The 23,009-nt window shown below is 46.6% G+C and overlaps 1 pseudogene; it reads right to left on the bottom strand.

Moving 5' to 3' along the window:
• Positions 1–3,521: 3,521 nt before the first annotated feature.
• On the bottom strand, positions 3,522–3,759 carry LOC139229450 (U2 spliceosomal RNA; annotated as a pseudogene).
• Positions 3,760–23,009: the final 19,250 nt, after the last annotated feature.

Raw genomic sequence — 23,009 nt, 5'->3', positions numbered from 1 at the left:
GAAGGAGTCCGTGTTCCATGTCTATGTTGAATGTGCGAGGTTGCAGCCCTTGTTCCATTATTTGAAGGGTCTGATCCTCAAATTCTGGTTGCACTTCAGTCCCACACTCCTGATCTTTGGGCACCCTGTGCGGAGGGGAGCGGGCAGGTCGGAAGGCCTCCTCATAGGACTGCTCCTGGGCACGGCCAAGGGGGCCATCAACCGGTCCAGGCAGCGGGCGGTCGAGGAGGTCGTTCAGCCCGACTGCCTGCCTCTCTTCCGCAGTTATATCTGAGCCAGGGTGTCCCTGGAGATGGAGCACGCGGTGTCCACCGGTACGCTCGCGGCCTTCCGCGAGAGGTGGGCACCGGAGGGATTGGAGTGCATCATCACCCCCGGCAACCAAATTTTGATTTGATTTAAGATTACCGTCAAAAGTTTAAATTGTTTATTGTGTCGGTTTTAGTGCCCCCCTTTAATCAGGGGGCGCTTGATTTACAGGTGCAACTTAAAATAGTTGTGGAGCTGTTGCACTGTGAGTGGCTTAGCCATGATTAAACATGATGTTTACAAGACTCAATAAAACCCCAGTTAATTGAGTTCAGGTTCTCCATGCTGAGACATGCAGTTGTGAGCCTGGTGGATGAACTGGGAGTGTTCAGTTTGACTGTTAAACTTTGCTTATAAATCAGTTAGTTCTTTACAGCAAATGTGTAGCGATGAACTTTTAAGCAAAGAACCCATGAAGCAAATACACTACGATATCAGCCAAGGTGGTGACAGGGGCAGCCATAATAGGCCCAACATCCTCAGGTTAGGTCCGGTTCTTACTCTTCAGCACTGTCCAGTGGCCCTTGCTGGAAAATATATGTGCCCAGGCATTGAGCGATGATAGGTTTGGAGCTGGCTGTGCCGCCTTTATAGTCAAATAGCCTGCTGACAATTGCTGTATCGATTCACGGATGAAGAATGGCCATTGGGCAAATATGGAAGCATTTCAAAGTATGATCCAGCACCTTCAGGAAAGCTGGCAGGAAAGGGATGGTAACTTAGAGAATACGTCCCTAACATTTGAGGCAATGACTGTTATCGGCCCACTGCTGTAAAGCATTTGACGTTAATTTTCCGATTTTCTGCTACTGATGGGCAGCCCCAAGCACTGGGAGAACATAGCGGACATTCGGGCAAGGTTTTCACCAGAACCACAAGTCATAAAACTACCCCATTACTGACACGTTAAACGGTACATTGGGATTTCTGCAACTGTTCCTACTATCACTCAAAATAGCCGTAATATCTAGATCACAATGGTCCTTATAGCAGTAAGTGGCCATGAAAAAGTCCCAACCCTACATTGCACAACATTTTATCACCATTTTTTCCAGGTTACTCTCAAGACCCAGATTTTGCTGCGACACTGTTCCACAGGCTCCCAGTGCCATATCAAGACCGCATGGTTATTTTTCACCTATGAGCCTCAAATCAATTCAGTGGCTAGCACACTCGCCTCAGCACCAGAAGGCTGTAGGTTCAAGTCCCACTTCGAGAGACTTGTGCACAAAATCTAGGCTGACACTCCAGTGCAGTGCTGAGGGAGTGCTACACTGTTGGAGGTGCTATCTTTTGGATGAGATGTTAAATCGAGGCCCCGTTTGCCCTCTCAGATGGATGTAAGAGATCCCATGGTGCTATTTTGAAGAAGAGCAGAGGAGTTCTCCTATTTGACCTGGCCAATATTTATCCCTCAAGCAATATCACTAAATAAACAGGTTCTCTGGTCATTATTTCATTGTGGTTTGTGGGAGCTTGCTGTGTGCAAATTGGAGGTTGCCTTTCCTGCATTACAAGAGTGACTACATTCCAAAATGTACTTCATTGGCTGTAATGTGCTTTGAGACGACCCGAGGTCATGAAAGGCGCAATATAAATGTTTTTTTTCCTTCTCGGCTAAGCTGCCAACTAATAATGGGCTATAATGTGCAGTACTTGGAAAAATTTTGAAAGTTGGAATGGATTCATTCCGGATTCCAGGACAAGGATGCTTCAGCAATCTTCTTGGAGAAAAATTGGCTTACTATAATCAGGCTGGCAAACAGCCAGAACCAGGACAAGGGCTTTCAATTGAAGTAGCACAGGAGCAACAAAGAGTGACAATGTTTGCGGTATGTTGATCTGCACAGCTAATGCTCAGAAAGCTGAACAGTGATACATTGCAATTGTTCAATGTAAACGTCAGTAAAGCTGATTGATGTAAGTGCACAGCATACATCAGGAATTGTTAGGATTCATTCATTTACAGTAATCCAACAAGTTTTGGTCTCCTTATTTAAGGAAGGATATACTTGCATTGGAGGCAGTTCAGAGAAGGTTCACAAGGTTGATTCCTGAGACCAAGGGGTTGTCTTATGAAGAAAGGTTGAGCAGGTTGGGCCTGTACTCATTGGAGTTGAGAAGAACGAGAGGTGATCTTATTGAAACATATGAGATTCTGAGGGGGCTCGACAGAGTAAATGCAGAGAGGATGTTTCCCCTCGAGGGGAAATCTGGAACTAGAGGGCATGGTTTAACAATAAGGTGACGCCCATTTAAAATGGAAACCATAGATAGAATCATAGAAATTTACATCACGGAAAGAGGCCATTTCAGTCCATCGTGTCCGCGCCGGCCGGCCAAGCGCTATCCAGCCTAATCCCACTTTCCTGCTCTTGGTCCGTAGCCCTGTAGGTAACGGCACATTAAGTGCACATCCAAGTATTTTTTAAATGTGGTGAGGGTTTCTGCCTCTACTACCCTTTCAGGCAGTGAGTTCCAAACCCCCACTACCCTCTGGGTGAAGAAATTTCCCCTCATAGCTCCTCTAAACCTTCCCCCAATTACTTTACATCTATGTTCTCTGGTTGTTGACCTCTCTGCCAAGGGAAACAGGTCCTTCCTATCCACCCTATCCAGGCCCCTCATAATTTTATACACCTCAATTAGGTCTCCCCTCAGCCTCCTCTGTTCGAAAGAAAACAGACCCACCATCTCCAATCTTTCCTCATAGCCAAAATTCTCCAGTCCAGGCAACATTCTTGTAAATCTCCTCTGCACTCTTTCCAGTATAATCACATCTTTCCTGTAATGTGGTGACCAGAACTGCACACAGTACTCCAGCTACAGCCTAACCAGTGTTTTATACAGTTCAAGCATAACCTCTTTTTTTTATTTAAATCGTAGCCAATCTTTCCAATTCTTTGTCAGATCACAAACGCCAGAGGTCACCTTGCACACATCAAGGATCACCCTGCGCTAATGCTCTTAGCCAAAAGGCCTAGAGCCCAAGCACCGTTCCTGGAAGTACTGCAATACCAGGTTCGTGCCATGGAGGTGGATGGGTCAGCAACCCCACACACCTCCGTGGAGGTGGATTTTTTTTTAAATTTTTTTTTTTAATAAATTCGTAGCCAACCGTTTCCAATTCTTTGTCAAGTCACAAACGCCAGAGGTCACCCTGCACCAGTCAAGGATCACTCTGCGCCAATGCTCTTAGCCAAAAGGCCTAGAGCCACTGCACCGTTCCTGGAAGTACTGCAATACCAGGTTCGTGCCATGGAGGTGGATGGGTCAGGTCCCCCACACACCTCCGTGGAGGTGGATGGGTCAAGCCATCCCACCCACCTCCTATTTCCAAAAAGCATAGGAGAATCACCTTCCTGATCCAGGGAGAACCACGTTGGGGTCATGGTTACTCCCCTGTCAGGTCAGTTACGCATGATCTTAGCCAAAAGGCCGAGAAGCGATAACCTCCTTGCTCTTGTATTCTATGCCTCGACTATTAAAGGCAAGTATTCCATATGCCTCTTAACCACCTTATCTACCTGGCCTGCTACCTTTAGGGATCTGTGGACCTGCACTCCAAGGTCCTTTTGTTCCTCTGCACCTTTCAGTGTTGTACCATTTAATGTGTATTCCCTTGCCTTGTTAGACCTCCCCAAATGCATTACCTCACACTTATCCGGATTGAATTCCATTTGTCATTGTTCTGCCCACCTGACCGGTACATTGATATCTTCCTGCAATCTGCAGCTTTCTTCTTCATTTTCAACGCCACAGCCTATTTTAGTGTCATCTGCAAACTTCTTAATCATACCCTCAATATTCAAGTTTAAGTCAGTGATATGTACCACAAAAAGCAAGGGACCCACCACTGAGCCCAGCGGAACCCCACTGGATACAGCCTTCCAGTCACAAAAACACCCATCAACTGTTATGAGGAGGAATTTCTTCTCTCAGAAGGTCCTGAATCTTTGGCATTCTCCACCCCAAAGAGCTGTGGAGGCTTGATCATTGAATATATTTAAGATGGAGACAGACAGATTTTTGAATGATAAGGGAAGTCAAGGGTTATGGGGAGCGGGCAGGGAAGTGGAGTTGAGGCCAAGATCAGTTCAGCCATGACCTTATTGAATGGTGGAGCAGGCTCGAGGGGCCATATGACCTACTCCTGCTCCTATTTCTTATGTTCTTGTATAAGGCCAGGAGTGTGTTAGCGGGAAATAAAGGGAAATGAAACCTAAATGTAATTACCATCACGATGAAATGCCCAGATGTGGTGCAGTAATGGTTGGATTTTAGATGTGTGTTTGCTCCTGTCCACCCGTTTCCATGCCCGGTATTGTTACCACTCCAGCGCAGGGCTGAGGGAGGGAGGTGCCGCCTTTCGGATGAGACGTTAAACCAAGGCCCCATCTGCCCTCTCAGGTGGGCGTGAAAGATCCCACGGCACTATTCTGAAGGAGAGCAGGGCTGTTATCCCCGGTGTCCTGGCCAATATTTATCCCTCACCAACATCACAAAAAAAACCCAGATTATCTGGGTCATTATCACAGTGCTGTTTGTGGAAGCTTGCTTGTGCGCAAATTGGCTGCCGCGTTTCCCACATTACAACAGTGACTACACTTCAAAAACATATTTCATTGGCTGTAAAGCGCTTTGAGATATCCGGTGGTCGTGAAAGGTGCTATATAAATGCAAGTCTTTCTTTCTCTCTTTCAAAAAAGTCAGTTTTGGATTCGAAGTCCAATGCAAGAAACCCGTGCTTCTCAAGTCAATGCGTTAGACTCAGAACAGTGCCTGAACCACGGAAAATCAGATTCTGAACTTCATTGGACATTGGAAAAAAAATGTGCCTATTAATGGAGCGGTATTGCTGCATGGGAAGATTTTCAAGCAAGCTTCTGAGTAAGTCAGCCCTGAAAGATCTGTTCAAATCTCGACCTTTAGTCTCCTGGGCTTACACAGCAGCAGAGGGAATGCACTTCACGTCTGTTTTGAAGAGAATTTAGATTTGGAGGAACATATGTCCCATTGGGAGCAATTTTTCACTTTGGGAGATATCAGATCAGCCGCTCGTAGTACATCTCTCCCGATTTTCATTTGGAAATGAATACCCGCACCCCTGACAAGGTAGAAGCACCTGAAGCGCCACCAGTTAAGAAAACGATGAAAGTGATTCAGCAGATCCCAGTCAATACTCCCCATAATTTTTGGGGGGTGCGCGGCCATTTAAGGAGCTGCGCAGCCCATTCTAATTATCGCGCGGGCGTGGTTTTTTCCATTAGAACACCATGGAAACGGTTGCACGGGACCTGCAGATCACTGCGCAGGCTTGAGGCCGCGCAGTTAAAGGGAACATTGCTCCCAATCTATCGCCGTTTTGGATTTTATTGAGCGAACTTGTTGCTAATGGTAAAAGCCTAGACAACAGCAACAACAACTTCTTGCATTTATGTAGCGCCTCTAACATAGTAAAACATCCCAAGGCACTTTACTGGATCATTATCAGACAAAATTTGACACAGAGCCACGTAAGGAGATACTAGGGCAGGTGAAAGAGGTAGGTTTTAAGGAGCGTCTTAAAGGAGGAAAGCAAATTTTTAAATTTTACATCCTATTCCCGAAAAGAAAAGAAAGACTTGCATTTATATAGCACTAGTCACGACCACCGGACGTTTCAAAGCACTTTACAGCCAATGAAGTACTTTTGGAGTGCAGTCACTGTTGTAATGTGGGAAACGCGGCAGCCAATTTGCACACAGCAAGTTCCCACAAACAGCAATGTGATAATGACCGGATAATCTGTTTTTGTTATGTTGATTGAGGGATAAATCCCAGGACTCTGGGAATAACTCCCTGCTCTTCTTCAAAATAGTGCCATGCGATTTTTGACGTCCACTTGAGAGGGAAGACGGGGCCTCGGTTTAACGGCTGATCCGAAAGATAGCACCTCCGACAGTGCAGCATGTTGTGTACGTAAATAAGCAGACTAACTGAGACAGGAGTAATTTAACTAACTGTGTTCTTTGTAGCAACAACCAAAATGGTGCCCCAAAACCAGCGTGAACCAGCATGTTTACAGCAGTGTGTGAATAGCTCCCGCAGGGTCCTAGTGCCTGTCTATTGTCCTGTTACAAACAAATAGAGTATGAACACAACATATTTCCCTCCCTTCTGAAAAATACAGTTTATCAATCAGAGAAACATAGAAACATAGAAAATAGGTGCAGGAGTAGGCCATTCGGCCCTTCGAGCCTGCACCGCCATTCAATGAGTTCATGGCTGAACATGCAACCTCAGTACCCCATTCCTGCTTTCTCGCCATACCCCTTGATCGCCCTAGTAGTAAGGACTACATCTAACTCCTTTTTGAATATAGTTAGTGAATTGGCCTCAACAACTTTCTGTGGTAGAGAATTCCACAGGTACACCACTCTCTGGGTGAAGAAGTTTCTCCTCATCTCGGTCCTAAATGGCTTACCCCTTATCCTTAGACTGTGACCCGTAGTTCTGGACTTCCCCAACATTGGGAACATTCTTCCTGCATCTAACCTGTCTAAACCCATCAGAATTTTAAACGTTTCTATGAGATCCCCTCTCATTCTTCTGAACTCCAGTGAATACAAGCCCAGTTGATCCAGTCTTTCTTAATATGTCAGTCCCGCCATCCCGGGAATCAGTCTGGTGAACCTTTGCTGCACTCCCTCAATAGCAAGAATGTAATTCCTCAAGTTCGGAGACCAAAACTGTACACAATACTCCAGGTGTGGCCTCACCAAGGCCCTGTACAACTGTAGCAACACCTCCCTGCCCCTGTACTCAAATCCCCTCGCTATGAAGGCCAACATACAATTTGCTTTCTTAACCGCCTGCTGTACCTGCATGCCAACCTTCAATGACTGATGTACCATAACACCCAGGTCTCGTTGCACCTCCCCTTTTCCTAATCTGTCACCATTCAGATAATAGTCTGTCTCTCTGTTTTTACCACCAAAGTGGATAACCTCACATTTCTCCACATTATACTTCATCTGCCATGCATTTTCCCACTCACCTAACCTATCCAAGTCACTCTGCAGCCTCATAGCATCCTCCTCGCAGCTCACACTGCCACCCAACTTAGTGTCATCCGCAAATTTGGAGATACTACATTTAATCCCCTTGTCTAAATCATTAATGTACAATGTAAACAGCTGGGGCCCCAGCACAGAACCTTGCGGTACCCCATTAGTCACTGCCTGCCATTCTGAAAAGTACTCATTTACTCCTACTCTTTGCTTCCTGTCTGACAACCAGTTCTCAATCCATGTCAGCACATTACCCCCAATCCCATGTGGTTTAACTTTGCACATTAATCTCTTGTGTGGGACCTTGTCGAAAGCCTTCTGAAAGTCCAAATATACCACATCAACTGGTTCTCCCTTGTCCACTCTACTGGAAACATCCTCAAAAAATTCCAGAAGATTTGTCAAGCATGATTTCCCTTTCACAAATCCATGCTGACTTTGACCTATCATGTCACCTCTTTCCAAATGCGCTGCTATGACATCCTTAATAATTGATTCCATCATTTTACCCACTACTGATGTCAGGCTGACCGGTCTATAATTCCCTGTTTTATCTCTCCCTCCTTTTTTAAAAAGTGGGGTTACATTGGCTACCCTCCACTCGATAGGAACTGATCCAGAGTCTATGGAATGTTGGAAAATGACTGTCAATGCATCCGCTATTTCCAAGGCCACCTCCTTAAGTACTCTGGGATGCAGTCCATCAGGCACTGGGGATTTATCGGCCTTCAATCCCATCAATTTCCCCAACACAATTTCCTGACTAATAAGGATTTCCCTCAATTCCTCCTTCTTACTAGACCCTCTGACCCCTTTTATATCCGGAAGGTTGTTTGTGTCCAAATCGACCAAGTCCTTGAGATAACCAGGCCATTTTCTGATATGCTAACACTGGCGTTGAGCTTGCGGTGTTTGATCGAGGTTTTCGGTTGGAAAACAGAACAGTGCCTCTGTTCCATCCTGCTGGTCTGTTGGCCTGTGAGTTGGGATCAGTCTACAAGTGTTCCATCGAGTTCCATCATTGAGCTCGTAGATGTGAGGCCCCAGCATTGAAGCACTAACCACACTTGATCAGTTCCGCTGGGCAGGCCACATCGTTCGCATGCCAGACACAAGACTCCCAAAGTAAGCGCTCTACTCGGAACTCCTTCACGGCAAACGAGCCAAAGGTGGGCAGCGGAAATGCTACAAGGACACCCTCAAAGCCTCCCTGATAAAGTGCGACGTCCCCACTGGCACCTGGGAGTCCCTGGCCAAAGACCGCCTTGAGTGGAGGAAATGCATCCGGGAGGACGCTGAGCTCCTCGAGTCTCGTTGCCGAGAGTATGCAGAAATCAAGCGCAGGCAATGGAAGGAGCGTGTGGCAAACCAGTCCCACCCACCCCTTCCCTGAACGACTATTTGTCCCACCTGTGACAGAGACTGTGGTTCTTGTATTGGACTGTTCACCCACCTAAGAACTCATGTTAAGAGTGGAAGCAAGTCTTCCTCGATTCTGAGGGACTGCTGAGGTGTGAGGGCTGAACTTTTGCCCGATCTGTTGTGGAGGCGAAAGTGAAGCTGTGAGCTTATGCCTCCGGTTTGGGCGCTCAACTCTGACCCAATCTCCGTTCTTCAGTTGGGGCTTTTGAGTGCGTCGTTTTGTGTCAGTGTACGACTTCACTTTTCGTTGACGTTTCGAAATCTGGGATGCGAGTGTGGTTATCTTCGTGCTGGGTTTGGCCGAGGGTTTGAGAGTGTCCAGTTGCCAGCGAAGTTTCCGCCCAATCACATGCTCAGTGGGTGTCTTCCCCATTAGTGAGTGCTTTGTCGAATAGTATGTGCGGAGAATGGTTTGAACCACTTCATCGAATGCTTGACCTGCTGCGAGGTTGACTTTCAAATCCCCTTTCATGACGCAGTTAAATCGCTCAACACCTCTGTTGCTTTGAGGATTGTACTGAGCAGTAAGGTGATGCTCGATGGCGAATGAGGATATCCGTGAACTGGTCGGACACAAACTGTGGTCCGTTGTCAGTGATTATGACCTCTGGGAGGCCCCACTTCGTGAACATACGCTGCAGAATAGTGACAATCGTTGATGAGGTCATTGAACTTGTTGTAGCGATTTCTGGCCATTCGGAATGCAGATCATGTACTACAACAAGGAAACGATGGTGCTGTGGAGCTGCTTCAACTGGACCGAAGATATTCAACTGAAATTGTTGCCATTGTCTTTGTGGCCATGGAATGGGCTTCACTGGCACTGGTCGGATGTTTGTGGCCTTTTCGTTCAGACTGCATTCTTCGCAGTGCGAGATGAACTCCTCGATGCGAGTGTCAATACCAGGCCATCATTCTGAATTCTGACATCTCTGCTTCATGCAGACAATGCCAGGGTGTCCATTGTGTGCCAATGAGAGAACGTGCTGCTGAAGCGACTTTGAAATTACTGCTCTATCACCACGAGCTAGGAAAATTCCTCGCGAAGTCTGTGGAAGGTTTTCAGCTCTTCCGGAATTTGCTTAAGCCACTCAGTCTGGAGGAAATGGCATACACGCTGGAGCGTAGCATCACGCTGTGATTCAGTTTTGAGTTCATCGCAGGAGACAAGGTTTCTGATGGACTGAGTGATGATTGACGTGACATATGTGTCATCATCTGTGAACAAGTCAGTACCAGAGTCCAAAGCAGGTATCGAGCGGCTGAGCGTGTCAGCCACGTGGTTGTGAGCGATCTGACCATCAGCTGATTCGTAGTGGTCTGTGCCCAGATCCAGTTGTAGCGTGGTTAGCGCTTGGTGATCCACACGAAGGGTAAATTTCCTGCCATAGAGGTAGATGTGCCAGTGTTCACATGCATAGATGCAAGCGAGTGCATCACGATCCCCTGTAGAGTGTTTACGTTTTGCGGATGAGAGCATGTGGGAGGTGAAGGCGACTGGGCATCCCAGGCCGTCAATCCATTGTGAGAGCACAGCACCCATGGCAGTGCCTGATGTATCCGTGGTGACGTACGTGGTGGTATTTGGATCAAAGTGCGCGAGGATAGGAGGGGATGTGATTTTCTCCTGAAGCGTGGTTAATGCCTGAGCCTGGGAATCTGTCCATTCCCAAGGGACGTCCTTGTGCAGCAACTTGTGAAGTGGTTCGGCAATCTGCGCGTAGCGTGGGACGAACTTCAGATAGGAGTTGCAAGTGTTGGGGAATTATGAAAGTTCTTTGACATTGGGTAGCCTCTTGCATTCGCTGCATCACATCAATGTTGTCAAGCGTAAGCAGTGACTTGTAGCCCAGAAAGTTTATTTCTCCAGCAGCGAATGTACACTTATCAGCATTAAGTGTAATATTATGTGTAGCAAGTCCAGCCATAACTGCGTGAAGTCGCTGGTCATGTTCTTCCATTGCCCGTCCATGGAGGACGATATAGTCAAGCAGATTAGGGCTCCCTCTATGCCTGCTAGCATAGTAGTGACAACCTTCTGAAATGCACTTGGTGCAGAAGATAGTCCATAGGGCATGCCTCAATACTGATATAGACCATCATGCGTCGTGAATGCTGTGAGCGGTTTGCTGTCCTCCGCTAGGGGTATTTGCAGGTAACTGCGACGCATGTCGAGTTTCGTAAAAACTATTGAACTGTGGAATTCTGAAGACAGTTCGTCGATGGTAGGAAGAGGGTACTTGTCGGGGATGATGGCCTTGTTGACCTCTTTCAGGTCGATGCATAGGCGGATCTCCCCATTTTTACGCCAAGCAATGACTAAGTTTGAGATCTAGGGTGAGGAGTTGATGCTGTCAATGATTCCCTGAGATTCGAGTCGCATTAATTCTGTGGATACTTGATCACGAACCATGAATGGGAGATGGCAAAGTCGCTGCGTAACCAGTTTGACGGAAGAGTCAACATGGGGACGATGGCAGAATTTTGTTGTCACTCCAAACCCTGTGAAGATTGAGGGATACTGCTTGTCAAAGTCCACCGTGTACACAGGTGTGCCGGTTGGGTCGTAAACTTTGAACCTAAGCTTGTGAAAAGGTCAACACCCATGAGGCTTCGTCCCTTCGCGACATGAAAGGATAAGTTCTCCAATGTTGAGTCCTTGTAGTATATCGGGACAGATATGACCCCAAGAACCTCAATTTTGCAGTCAGAGTACGCATGTAGAGTGAAAGTTGTGAGCTGCAGTTGACAGTGCATGAAGTGGGTTTTGTACACAGCTTCGCTCAATATGGAGACTTTGGCTCCAAGGTAAATGAGGAGGCAGATGGGCGTGCCGTCAATATTTCCTTCACAGTCCTTGAATTTGCCTGAACCGATGTGCGAAATGTCACTAACAGTGTTAACCATACTGGGTTCATCAATATCGGTGTTGTCCACATAGTTGAATGTGCTGCGATGAGCGACAGACACTAGCAAAATGGTTCATTTTATCACATGCAGAGCATTTCTTCCCACGTGCAGGGCAGTTAGGACGCTTTGCTGAGTGTGATTTCTCCCCACAGTTAAAGCAGTGGAAGTTAGGCCCGAGATCCGTAGTGGGTGGTTTATTACTAGCTCTGGGTCTCTGCTATGATTTCCACTTTGGACAAACGCCTTGCACATGGGCTACACAAGAACACAAGAAAAAGCAGGAGTAGGCCATTTGACCCCTCGAGCCTGCTTCGCTATTTAATAAGATCATGGTTGATCTGTTCATGTACTCAGTTCCACTTCCCTACCCACTCCCCATAACCTTTTATCGCTCGAAAATCTGTCTATCTCCACCTTAAATATATTCAATGACCCAACCTCCACAGCTCTCTGGGGCAGAGAATTCCACAGATCTACAAACCTCTGAGAGAAGAAATTCCTCCTCATCTCAGTTTTAAACGGGCGGCTCCTTATTCTGAGACAATGCCCCCTAGTTTTAGTGTTTCCTATGTGGAAATATAATCTCTGCATACATCTTGTCCAGCCCTCTCAATACCTTATATGCTACGATAAGATCGCCTCTCATTCTTCTGAACTCCAATGATTATAGTACCAACCTACTCAACCTATCTTCATAAGTCAACCCCCTCATCTCCAGAATCAACCTAGTGAACCTTCTCTGAACAGTCTCCAGTGCAAGTACATCCTTTCTCAAATACGGAGACCAAAACTGCACGCAGTACTCCAGGTGTGGCCTCACCAATACCCTGTACAATTGTAGCAGGACTTCTCTGCTTTTATACTCTATCTCCCTTGCAATAAAGGCCAACATTCCATTTGCCTTCCTGATTATTTGCATACTAACTTTTTGTGTTTCATACACAAGGACCCCCAGGTCCCTCTGTACTGAAGTAATGTGCAATTTTTCTCCATTTAAATTATAATCTGCTTTTCAATTTTTTCTGCCAAAGTGGATAACCTCACAATTTCCTACATTATACTTCATCTGCCAAATTTTTGCCCACTCACGTAGCCTATATCCTGAAAATGTTTTGTGTCCTCACAATTTGCTTTCCCACCCATCTTTGTATCATTAGCAAACGTGGTTACATTACATTTGGTCCCTTCATCCAAGTTATTAATATAGATTGTAAATAGATGAGGTCCCAGCACCGATCCCTACAGCACCCCACTAGTTACTGTTTGCCAACTGGAAAATTACCTGTTTATCCCTACTCTCTGTTTTCTGTTAGTTAGCCAATCCTCTATCCATGCTAATATATTACCCCCAACCCCGTGAACTTTTATCTTGTGCAGTAACCTCTTATGTGGCACCTTATTGAATGCCTTCTGGAAATCCAAATACACCACATCTACTGGTTCCCCCTTATCCACCTTACTTGTTACATCCTCGAAGAACTGCAGCAAATTTGTCAAACATGATTTCCCTTTCATAAAACCATGCTGATTCTGTTTGATTGAATTATACTTTTCCAAATGTCCCGCTACTGCTTCCTTAATAATGGACTCCAGCATTTTCCGAACGACAGATGTTAGGCTAACAGGTCTATAGGTTCCTGCCTTTTGTCTGCCTCCTTTTTTAAATAGGGGCGTTACATTTGCGGTTTTCCAATCTGCTGGGACCACCCCAGAATCCAGGGAATTTTGGTAGATTACAACCAATGCATCTACTATCTCTGCAGCCACTTCTCTCAAGACCCTAAAATGTAAGGCATCAGGTCCAGGGGACTTGTCCACCTTTAGTCCCATTATTTTACCGAGTACTACTTCATTAGTGATAGTTATTGTATTAAGTTCCTCCCTACCTATAGCCCCTTGATTATCCACTATTGGGATGTTTTTAGTGTCCTACCATGAAGACCGATACAAAATATTTGTTCAACGTCTCTGCCATTTCCCTGTTCTCCATTATTAATTCCCCAGTCTCATCCTCCAGGGGACCAACATTTACTTTAGCCACTCTTTTCCTTTTTATGTACTTGTAGAAACTCTTACTGTCTGTTTTTTGTATTTTGTGCTAGTTTACTTTCATAATCTATCTTCCCTCCCTTTATCATTTTTTTAGTCATTCTCTGCTGGCTTCCGCAACGTACTGTTCAAGGAAACTATCCCGGATACACTCTATGAACTCTTCCTCAAGGCTACCCTGGCCAATTTGCTTTGTCCAATCAATGATTATTGCCATTCCTTTTTTACAAGCCTCCATTATTTCTTGATTTATAATCCATCCAACAGCGTAGCTACTGTTAGGGGGCTTATATACTACGCCCACCAGCGACTTTTCCACCTTATTATTCCTTATTTCCACCCAAACTGATTCATCATCTTGATCCTCTGAACCGAATTGTCAAATACCCCTGAATATTTAGTTCCCAGCCTTGGTCGCCTTGCAACCACGTCTCTGTAATGGCTATCAGATCATACCCATTTGTATCTATTTGTGCCGTCAACTCATCTATTTTGTTAGGAATGCTGCGTGCATTCAGAAAAAGAGCTTTTATTTGGGTTTTTACGCTTTTTTCCTGCTTTGACCCTACTTTCTGATTCACCTTGATGTTTATCCATTCTGTCCCTTCCTGTCACACTCTGGTTTTCATTTCCCCCAGCACTACCCTGTTCTATTGCCTTCTCCTTATTCTTTGACTTTTAAAATTTTCGCTCAGCTGAATTCTCCCCCCACTATTTAGTTTAAAGCCCTCTCTACAGCCCTAGTTATTTGATTCGCCAGGACCCTAGTCCCAGCACGGTTTAAGTGGCTGTAGCTGAAGTCTGCTACACAGGCGAAACAGGAGATCTGATCGCTTTTGAACGGAAAGCGTTGATTCGATTTGCATGGTCAAATTAGTTGCTTTGTCTAATGTCAATTTGTTATCCTCCATTAGCAAGTGTTCCCGAATGAAGGAGATCGTTGTTTTCTCAATAATTTGATCCCTGATCATTTCCTCTGTGAGTGCTCCAAAGTTATACGTAGCGGCCAGTTCAGTTAATGAAATGATGTACTGTTTGATTGGTTCACCGTTCCCTTGACCCCTTTGACGAAATTGGTATCTCTCCATCACGATACTTTTCTTTGGCCCAAAATATTTCTCTAGGGCGCTTACCACTTTGTCGTAAGACTCTGTGTCTTCGATTTGGCCAAAGATGTGTTGGCCTTTGGTGCCGAGGCAGTGGATAACTATTGCACGGCGGCGAGCTGGTATTACGTTGTTGTCGTTTAACCAATTCGCCGTGATGTACGTAGAAAAGCTTTTTATCCATCTTGGCCACAGAATTGGAGGGTCCCTGGGTGTGGAGAGGAAAGGCGGGGGTGGGGGCGGGGGGGGGGGGGGGGGTAGGGAGGTTAATTTGATTCATCCTTGTCGCCAAATTATGTGGTGTACGTAAATAACAGACTAACTGAGACAGGAGTATTGTAACTTAACTGTGTTCTTTATAGCAACTTCCAAAATGTTGTCCCAAATCCAGCATGTTTACAGCAGTGTGTGAATAGCTCCCGCAGGGTCCTAATGCCCTGGTATCTAGTGTCCTGTAACAAACAAATAGAGTATGAACACAACGCAGCACTCCCTCAGCACTGCACTAGATTTTTGTGCTCAAGTCCCTGGAGTGGGACTTGAACCCACACCTTCTGACCCAGAGGCACGGGTACTACCCAGTGAGCCACAGCTGACACAAATCCAAATCATGAATATAACTTGTGAACAACAGCACCTATCCCTACGGAACACCACTTCTCATCTTTTTGCCAGTGTGAGTAGCTACCTCTTAACCCCGTGATCGGGGTCCAGGAGAGGCGAGAGTTCAGGGTCCAGGAAAGGCAAGAGGCGAGGGCCCAGGGGCAGCACGGGCCAGCCCACACTGCGATATGTGCGCGCACTCGGTCCGTGCAGCAGAGCTGGTATCCAGTTGTCTTGGATAATCCTTGCCACTGGACTAAGACCTAGCTCTGTCAAGCCCGTGTGGTGGCTGGTGTGCAACGGCCACCGTACGTTAAAAAATCCACGCACAGGCATCTTCCACCCTTCAATATGTAGTTCAGGATCCAGAATATTAGGTCCTTCATTGAAACATTTGTGAACTCATTCCTTTTCAGCGTGGAAGCAAGTCATCCTCGTTTCGAGGGACTGCCTATGATGATGACTCTCCATCTTCTGTTTTGTAGCCAGCTTGCAATCCATTCTGCTGACTCCTCATGCTCTGGCCTTAGTCATGAGTCCACTATGAGGTACCTTATCGAACGTAGTACAAACGTCCCAAGGCACGTCACAGGAGCATAATCAAACAAAATTTGACACCAAGCCACAAACGGAGATATCATCATCATCATAGGCAGTCCCTCGAAATCGAGGAAGACTTGCTTCCACTCCAAAAGTGAGTTCTTTGGTGATTTTACAGTCCAGTAACAGTCTCTGTCACAGGTGGGACAGTGTTTGAAGGAACCACATATGGAGATATTAGGCCAGCTGGCCCAAAGCTTGCTCAAAGAGTTAGGTTTTAAGCAGAGTCTTAAAAGGAGGCAAGACTTGCTTAAACTCACCCCATTCTGCGGAAGAAAAAGCTGGGGAATTTGTGGCTGAATTATTTATTGACGCTCTGTTTAACCATTGCTCCCTGACAATGCACTCAAAAATAATGGCTCTTGTCTCAGAGTGTGCCAAAAGAAACATTATAACCTCATTTAAATATTTACATTGTGCTGATCTGTGGCATGAGCACTTCTAAAATAGCACAGTTTCCAGATTGCCTGGAACAAGTGAAAAGGTGCTAAAGCGTTACATTGAAACAAAGGTGCAATCATTGCTGTGAGTGAGCTGACTGTTGTTGTATTTCCTGGGTTGTCTGGGTTACGGAGCGTGTTGTAATTGATGGCACGCATTCAGCGATGAATTAATGAGGGTCGGTCGTATGTGGGTTCTCCGCATTTCTCAGCAGGCTTATCCTGTGATTGGCTGAGCTGTGTAGACGAGGGAAGTGCCCCAGTTTGTGCTGGTATGTGCTGAGTTAGCTGGGGGCAATGGCGGGCGTGCCAACAATGAGAATGGGCAGGATATTCCACCTCAGGGAGCATCACACCCCAAACTCAATCCTGTTCTGACCTGATGCGCAATGTGTATGTGTGTGTGCCTGCGATCACATACACAAAGAACACACACACACACACACATGCACACACACAAACAACACACAAGCGGCTGGATAGTGATTAGGCCCTGATTCTAACTCCTGGCGGATTCCCTACTCAGGCCTGGGTTAAAATTGCAGTCAGGTCTCAATGATGTCATCGGGCCGCAACATGCATATGTAAAGACAGACCCTGTTGGCTCCAGGCATGTGTCCTTGATGCCCTCTCAGGAGAGCAGGTTAAAGTTGCAGATATTGTGATCATGGCGGCTTTCGGACAGATAAGAGCCCGGGCGATTTTAACTGCCCGCCCGCCAGGTTTCTGCTGAGCGAGTCGGATTAAAATCGCCAGTGGGCACTTGTACCTGATTTTTTCTCCTCCAGAGTTCAGGTTGCTAAGGCGAATATAGCACACCAGTGCCACCTTGATTCCGATGAACTCATTCAGGACTGACACCCCTCCAGCTTTTCAGGTACCCAGTGTTAGCATTAAGCACCATAGGTGAAATCCCCGCACCCCCCGAAAAAAACCTCACTTCACGAAGAACACCTGCAGCCAACAAATGGAAGAGACTTCCATGGCACTAGTCTGGGTTGAATTCCAAGTTTCAGCTGTGCCACTGTGATGGAGCAACAAGGCCATGTCCAGTTACTTCCCCACACAGAAGGACAGGGAGTCAGTGTCGCTTTCGGTCAGCTGTGGTACAGCTCCTATAGGCTGCATCAGTGCATCACTGGCAGAGGCATGGTTGAAGCCTGTCTGCATTCCCTTAAGTTGGCTGTTGACAGGTGACCCTGGGAGAGCAGCAGAACAATAGAGCAAGCACTAACCTCAGGAGGACAATGGTGTCCACTGGTGGTGGTTCACAGAAACTGCCTGTAAAGAAAGACTTGGATTTATATAGCACCATTCATGGCCACTGGACATCCCAAAGCGCTTTACAGCCAATGAAGTACTTTCTGGAGTGTGCTCACTGTTGTAATGTGGGAAACGCGGCATCCAATTTGCACACAAACAGCAGTGTGATGACGACTGGATAATCTTTTTTTTTAAGTAATGCTGATTGAGGGATAAATATTGGCCAGGACAGCGGGAATAACTCCCCTGCTCTTCTTCGAAATAGTGCCATGGGATCTTTTACGTTCACCTGAGAGAGCAGACGGGGCCTCGGTTTAACATCTCATCCGAAAGACGGCACCTCCGACAGTGCAGCACTCCCTCAGTACTGCACTGGAGTGTCAGCCGAGCTTTTTGTGCACAAGTCCCTTGAACCCACAACCTTCTGACTCCAAGGCAAGAATGCTACCCACGAAGTCACAGCTGACACTTTAAAGCAACTGGGTCAATGGATTTTAAAATCTGGGGGACGGTAGGAGGCAGCGGAAGAATTATTCTCTGACACAATTGTAAATGCATTCATGAAGAATTTGTCTGCTTGATATTTGCAAGGGAAATCGTAAACCGTTCCTTTGCAAAAGCTGACCAGAGGAAATCTTGAAAGTATTTATTACTTGACTACACAGAACAACCAGTGCAATTCTCTCTCCATTTCTTAGTCGTGGTCCCCTGTAAGGTTAGCAGGTTTGCAATGCTCAAAGGGTTAATTAGCGTGACTCAAGCTGGAGCCAGGATCAATGCCATGTGCAGTGTTTAATATGAAGCAAGCTTTAAATTTTTTACATCACTGGTACTAGAAGGCTGGGGCAAGAACCTCCAGAGCCTAAATATTTTATGTATCATATTTCCTTTTATCTTTTATTCATGATGTTGTTCATGTACTTCATCAGCAGAAGCCTTAGCAAAAGGGATAGCGAATTGATTTCAGTGTAATTTAGCTTGCCGCCTGACGCTTCCTATAGCGAGGGCTGCAGGGCGTCTGGGCAGAGAGAGCTTTGTAGGTGGCATGTGTCTCAGTTGTTCAAAAGCAGAAAGATGGAGATAGAGTCTGGCACCCCATGAACAAAACTAACCCCTGGTCCAACAAATACAACAGAACGCTGCTCAATAATTTACAGAACTCTTTTTAGTTCGGCTTTGTACAATTGCCAGTTTTCAAAGAAGAAAAATGTGAGTGCCTTAGATACAGAGGCAAGTGCCCAAGGCATTGCTGCGAGGCTGAATTTCTTTGGCTTACCAAAGCGGTTTTTGCTTTTAACATGAAGTTCTATACCAGCTTATTAAATATACATTGGCATTTTTGAACATTGCCCACAGTATTTCTTCTACTCAGTTATGTTTTATAATGTGTACTTACAAACAATGGAACACATTTAGTATAATCTGCAAATGTGTTCATCCTGCGTATAAATTCACATGCTCCTTTTGGGATTGAGGGACTCATGTATCTCTGTATCTCCACACTAATACTGTTACTAACAATACTGAGAGTCTATTCAATTCCCTACCTCACCATCACCTTTCTTGAGCCCTCCACTATCTCTGATTTATCACACTGCTTGTCCGACATCCAGTACTGCATGGAGCAGAAATTTCCTCCAACTAAATATTGGGAAGATTGAAGCCACTGTCTTTGGTCCCCGCCACAAACTTCGTTCTCTAGCCACCAATTCCATCCCTCTGACAACCATCTGAGGCTGCACCAGGCTGTTCGTAACCTTGGTGACATATTTAACTCCAAGGTGAGCTTCCGATCACATATCTGCTTCACCACCAAGGCTTCCACCTCCCCGACCTCACCCCCTGCCTCAGCTCATCCGCTGCTGATACCCTCATCGATGTCTTTGTTACTTCTAGACTTGACTATTCCAACGCTCTCCTGGCCGGCCTCCCATCTTCCATAGAAACATAGAAACATAGAAAAATAGGTGCAGGAGTAGGCCATTCAGTGCTTCTAGCCTGCACTGCCATCCAATGAGTTCATGGCTGAACATGCAACTTCAGTACCCCCTTCCTGCTTTCTCGCCATACCCCTTGATCCCCCGAGTAGTAAGGACTTCATCTAACTCCCTTTTGAATATATTTAGTGAATTGGCCTCAACTACTTTCTGTGGTAGAGAATTCCACAGGTTCACCACTCTCTGGGTGAAGAAGTTTCTCCTCATCTCGGTCCTAAATGGCTTACCCCTTATCCTTAGACTGTGACCCCTGGTTCTGGACTTCCCCAACATTGGGAACATTCTTCCTGCATCTAACCTGTCTAAACCCGTCAGAATTTTAAACGTTTCTATGAGGTCCCCTCTCATTCTTCTGAATTCCAGTGAATACAAGCCCAGTTGATCCAGTCTTTCTTGATAGGTCAGTCCCACCATCCCAGGAATCAGTCTGGTGAATCTTCGCTGCACTCCCTCAATAGCAAAAATGTCCTTCCTCAAGCTAGGAGACCAAAACTGTACACAATACTCCAGGTGTGGCCTCACCAAGGCCCTATATAACTGTCGCAACACCTCCCTGCCCCTGTACTCAAATCCCCTCGCTATGAAGGCCAACATGCCATTTGCTTTCTTAACCGCCTGCTGTACCTGCATGTCAACCTTCAATGACTGATGTACCATGACACCCAGGTCTCATTGCACCTCCCCTTTTCCTAATCTGTCACCATTCAGATAATAGTCTGTCTCTCTGTTTTTACCACCAAAGTGGATAACCTCACATTTATCCACATTATACTTCATCTGCCATGCATTTGCCCACTCACCTAACCTATCCAAGTCACTCTGCAGCCTCATAGCATCCTCCTCGCAGCTCACACTGCCACCCAACTTAGTGTCATCCGCAAATTTGGAGATACTACATTTAATCCCCTCGTCTAAATCATTAATGTACAGTGTAAACAGCTGGGGCCCCAGCACAGAACCTTGTGGTACCCCACTAGTCACTGCCTGCCATTCTGAAAAGTACCCTTTACTCCTACTCTTTGCTTCCTGTCTGACAACCAGTTCTCAATCCACGTCAGCACACTACCCCCAATCCCATGTGCTTTAACTTTGCACATTAATCTCTTGTGTGGGACCTTGTCGAAAGCCTTCTGAAAGTCCAAATATACCACATCAACTGGTTCTCCCTTGTCCACTCTACTGGAAACATCCTCAAAAAATTCCAGAAGATTTGTCAAGCATGATTTCCCTTTCACAAATCCATGCTGACAACCTATCATGTCACCATTTTCCAAATGCGCTGCTATGACATCCTTAATAATTGATTCCATCATTTTACCCACTACTGAGGTCAGGCTGACCGGTCTATAATTCCCTGTTTTCTCTCTCCCTCCTTTTTTAAAAAGTGGGGTTACATTGGCTACCCTCCACTCCATAGGAACTGATCCAGAGTCTATGGAATGTTGGAAAATGACTGTCAATGCAGAGCTAGGCCTTGGTCCAGTGGCAAGAATTACCCAAGATTAATTGGGGACCAGCTCTGCTGCATGGACCGAGTGTGCACACATATCGCAGTGTGGGCTGAGCCCCTGGCCCCGAACTCACACCTCCCCTGGGCCCCGATCACGTCCATCTACAGTCTCTCATCGTTCCTTCGCCACGACCTCGCAGCTCCTGCTGTATCTGCCCACGCGCCAGTCACTGACCTGGACCTTGATGACGTCACTCTTCGCTGATGTCGCTCTCCTGCACCAGCACGCGCTGCTCCCTGAAGTCGTACGCCTCCACGCTGCTGCTTTCATGGCCCCGACCTGCCGCTGGTGTTCTCACGCAGGTTGGGGCCTCCATATAGAGCAGAGCATGAAACTGCTGGGGCAGCACTCTGCTCCAGCCGAAGGAAATGGCGAGATCGATGGCACAATGCCAGCCCCAGGCTAGTGAGTGCACACTTATTAAGTTGTGTGGCATCCCCATGAAGCAGCACACACCCACAAGATTCCACATTCACCCTTGTCAGCTGTGGCTCACCTCGGAGTCAGAAGGTTGTGGGTTCAAGTCCCACTCCAGAGACTTGTGCACAATAATCTAGGCTGACGCTTCAGTGCAGTACTGAGGGAGTGCTGCACAGTTGGAACTGTTGCCTTTCAGATGATATGTTAAACTGAATCCCTGTCTGCTCTGTCAGGTGGACATAAAAGATCCCAGGGTACTATTTCGAAGAAGAGCAGGGAAGCTAGCCCCCAGTGTCCTGACCATAATTTCTCCCTCAATCAACATCACTAAAGCAGATTATCTGGTCATTATCACATTGCTCTTTGTGGGAGCTTGCTGTGTGCAAATTGGCTGCTGCATTTCCTACAATCATCTTCACAGGCAGTCCCTCGAAACAAGGATGACTTGCTTTCACGCCAAAAAGGATGAGTTCACAGGTGTTTCAATGAAGGACCCGAACTACATCCTGAAGGGTGGAAGATGCCTGTGCGTGGATTTTTTCAACGTGTGGTGGCCGTTGCACACCAGCCACCACACGAGCTTGACAGAGCTAGGTCTTGGTCCAGTGGCAAGGATTACCCAAGATGACTGGAGACCTGCTCTGCTGCACGGATCTAGTGCGTACACATATCACAGTGTGGGCTGGCCCGTGCTGCCCTTGGGCCCCGAATTCACGCCTCTCCTGGGCCCCGATCATGTTCCTCTGCAATCTCTCACTGCTCCTTCGCCGCGATCTCGCCGCTGCTGCTGTATCTGCCAACGCTCAAATCACCAACCTGGAACTTGATGACATCACTCTTCGCTGCCGTCGCCCTTCTGCACCAGCTCGCGCTGTACCCTGAAGTAGTAGGCCTCCACGCTGACCATGACTGCCGCACCTCCGCTCCTTTTATGGCCCCAACCTGCCGCTGATGTTCTCACAATACAACAGTGACATACACGTCAGGAAAGTGCTTCATTGGCTGTAAAGTGCTTTGAAACATCTGGTGGTCGTGAAAGGTGCGATATAAATGCAAGTCTTTCTTTGTGTACTTGATGAATTACGTTCATCAATTCTTAGGCCTGGAAATTGGCCTCCTTACGCCTCCAGGGGGAGACAATGGGACACTAACGTCTTACTGACTGGGCGCAGTGAGATGAACTTGGCCGGAAGGTTTGCGGCGGCAATAAAACGTTGTGCCACGATCTGCGCCCGGAGATCATGACGTCTGTTGTGTATGGAGAAAGAGTCAGACTGAACACTATGAGCTCAAAGTAAAGTGTGATCTTAGTCTTTTATTGCAGGTC

The sequence above is a fragment of the Pristiophorus japonicus genome, chromosome 18 (genome assembly GCF_044704955.1).
Source record: "Pristiophorus japonicus isolate sPriJap1 chromosome 18, sPriJap1.hap1, whole genome shotgun sequence".
In the NCBI taxonomy this organism is placed as follows: domain Eukaryota; kingdom Metazoa; phylum Chordata; class Chondrichthyes; family Pristiophoridae; genus Pristiophorus; species Pristiophorus japonicus.
Note: the sequence above shows the minus strand (reverse complement) of the source record. Positions and strands in the feature narration are given on the sequence as shown.